Raw genomic sequence first — 3,602 nt, 5'->3', positions numbered from 1 at the left:
AGAGGAAGGCTGGCAGAGGCAAAGTTTGCCCACCCTGGCACTCCCAGCCCCGAAGGGCCCAGGGGCGCCTAAGGGGGCGAGGAGGGAGGAGGGAGCCCCATAGGGGAGGCTGGCACAGGGGGGAAGCCCCCTCCCCAAGAGGCCAGGAGGAGGCGGAGGAGGAGGCTGGCAGAGGGTGCCCACCAGCTTCCCTGTGCCAGCCTCGGTGCGCTCCCTTGCGCTCTCTCTGGCTCCGGAGGGTGCGGTGGCGGGTCAGGGCCACTAGGGGCGCCCGAGGGAGGGGAGAGGCAGGGAGGGGAAGGGGGGAGACCTTTGGGTCCCTCTGCCCTCCTCTTTGGGGGGACCAGGGAGGATGCTGGGCACAGGTTGGCAGAAGGAAGGAAGGAAGGGCTGCTCTGGGCATGGACAGAGTGCCCAGGAAGGAGAGGAGGACGAAGAGGAAGAGGAAAATGATGCTGCCTTACAGGTGGGCAGGGGTGCTCTGAGCATGGACAGAATGCCCAGGAAGGAGAGCAGGAAGATGGTTTGCAGGTGGGGTGCTCTGGGCATGGACAGAGTGCCCAGGGAGGAGAGGAAAATGCTGGCTTACAGATGGGAAACGGTTCTCTGGGCATGGACAGAGTGCCCAGGAAGGAGAGGAGGAGAGGGAGAGGATGCTGGCTTGCAGGTAGGAAGGGGTGTTCTGGGCATGGACAGAATGCCAAAGAGGAGAAGGAGGAAGAAAAGGAGGAGGAAGATGATGCTGGCTTGCAGATGGGAAGGATATGGACAGAGTGCCCAGTAGGAGGAAGATGCTGGTTTGCTGGTGGGTATAGGTTTTCTGGGCATGGACAGAGTGCCCAGGGAGGAGAGGAGGAAGAGGATGGTGGCTTGCAGGTAGGAAGGGTTGCTCTGGGCATAGACAGAATGCCCAGGAAGGAGAGGAAGATGCTGGCTTCCAGAAGGGAAGGGGTACTCTGGGCATGGGCAGAATGCCCAGGAAAGCGAGGAAGAGGATGTTGACTTGCAGGTGGGAAGGGGTGCTTTGGGCATGGACAGAGTGCCCAGGAGGAGGAAGATGTTTGTTTCCAAGTTGGAAAGGGTGCTCTGGGCATGGACAGAGTGCCAAGGAGGAGAAGGATGGCATCCAGATAGGAAGCAGCTCTCTGGCTATGGACAGAGTGCCAAATAGGAGGAAAAGGAGGAGGAAGATGCTGGGTTCCAGGTGGGAAGGGCTTCTCTGGGCATGGACAGAGAGCCCAGGAGGAGCAGGAAGATGCCAGTTTCTCTGTGGGAAGGAGTTCTCAAGGCATGGACAGAGTGCTGAGGAGGAAGAAGATAAAGACGACGGCTTCCAGGTGGGAAGGGTTTCTTTGGACATGGACAGGGCCATAGTTTACTGGACTAGGACTTTGGGAGACCAGGGTTCAAATCCATGCTCAGCCATGGAAACCCACTGGGAGACCTTGGGCCACACCCTCTCAGCCCCAGAGGAAAGCCATGGCATGCCTTCGGTCAAGAAATCTGGCCAAGGGACAGGGTTCAAAAGATGGAGGGCTCTCTGCTCAACTGTGATGAGTCCAGCACTTGAGATTGGCGGCTTTAAATTTCGTACTAAAACCCGGAACAGACCCGCCTTCTCCCAAAATAGTAAGGCCACTTCTGTTCTTTTAATAACCTATTGATGTTTGGTTCCCAAGCTTCCGTGATGAACGGCCTCCTTTTTCCTTCACCGATATTTGGACTCTTCTGTTTGATTTGGAGATGAATTCGCTTCAGGTAGTAATTGTGTTTTTGGTGTGAGTTACCCTTCCCTGTCAGAAAAGTCCTTCACAGACTAGCAGGGAATCTGGGGCAGAGCAGAAAAACATTAATACAAAACAGGATGTGAAATGCATCCTTCATATCTATCTATCTATCTATCTATCCATCCATCTATCCATCTATCTATCGATCCAGCTATCTATCCGTCTATCTATCTCATCTAACTAATATATCTAATCTATCCATCCATCCATCCACCCATCCATCCATCTGATTTAACCTATCTATCTATCTATCTATCTATCTATCTATCTATCTATCCAATCTATCCATTTTCCATCTATCAAACTATTGATCCATCCATCCATCTAATCCATCTAATCTATCTATCCATCCATCCATTTATTTATCTCTCTCTCTATCTCTGTCTCTCTCACTCATTCATTTTGCTGGCTCTGGGTGCATCTACAGTGTATAAATAATGCAGTTTAACCCCACTTTAACTTCTGTGGCGCCATCCTACAGAGCCCTGGGATTTGTAGTTTGGTGAAGCATCAGAGGCAGAGAGGGCTCAAGACCTTGTCAAACTACAGCTCCCAGGATTGCTACAGCACTTAAAGTGGCGTCAAACAGCATTATTTCTGCACCTTCTGTCACATTTTCCCCCTCTTTTTTGAGGCTGAGAGAGTGCGACTTGCCTAGGATCACCCAGTGGGTTTTCATGGCCAACTCAGGATTCGCACCCCGGTCCAGAATCCTAGTCCAACGTTTGAACCACAACACCACACTGGCAATACTATGGGTTTCGACAATTTTAACATTTTAAAACAGGGAAGAACAATTTAACCAATGGAAAGCATATGAAGTGAGTTACAACAACATCCCAAATCCACAAAACAGTGACCCCTTTGTTGGGCTAAATGTTGTGTGGATTTTGGGTGTTATTGTACTTTGCGATATGGCCAACACAACCGCCTTGGATATGTTTTAAACAAGTGAGTTAGTCTCAAAGGTGTTACAAGATCCCTTTGCATGCTAGATCTTCCAGACTAAAGCTCTGTAAGCAAGTGAATAGTTTAAAATGTGGACAGATTTGGGTGGCATAATTAGAAAGCAAAGGCCACGAATTAAGCTGGGATTGGAACAAAGCCAGTGGTCTGCTCCTTTCTAAATAATAATGATAATAATAATAATAATAATGAGTAATAATAGATAGCACAGGTTTACTGACCCATTTTGCCCTTCTTATGCCGGATTTTTGCAAAAGGAGCCAAGTGCATCCATGCATTTGATTTGCATTTATAACACAGGCTCCTAAATCGTGGATTCTTTGCAGCACCGATTTGTGGATTCCTTGTTAAAAACCCTCAATTTAGCCTTTTATCTGGAAAAGAGAAGAAGGGAAGGAAAACTGTCGGAGATAAACGAATATCAGAGAAGGATAGCCTTGTTTTGCAATAAAGTACACTTTTCTGTAATGCCTCGGGAAACCCGCATGGATAGGATTCCCTTTGGGTTTCCGCATTCTCCACCAAAACACCAAATCGGGAATTTTATTTAATTGCAACCAGGGTAGACCCATAAAATCGACAGGATTTACCTCTGGGTCAAATCACTGTTCAATAATGTTATGCATGGGATGAAGCAACAGGATTTCTTTATTAATCTATCTGCATTTATCATCTCAATTTCTCCTTTTTGCAGGGTGCGTGTGTGGTGTTATTATCTTTATTGTTACGTTTTTAAAATGACGTGGGAGTGTCGGATTATGATTCTGGAGACCAGGATTCGAATCCCTGCCCGGCCATGGCAACCCAGTGTGTTAAAAATGCAAAAGATAACCTAATGTTTTTTTATCA

Source organism: Sceloporus occidentalis, unplaced genomic scaffold (genome assembly GCF_023333645.1).
Source record: "Sceloporus occidentalis isolate IW3139 unplaced genomic scaffold, rSceOcc1.0.p SCAF_8, whole genome shotgun sequence".
NCBI lineage: Eukaryota > Metazoa > Chordata > Lepidosauria > Squamata > Phrynosomatidae > Sceloporus > Sceloporus occidentalis.
This window is presented reverse-complemented; position numbering follows the sequence as displayed.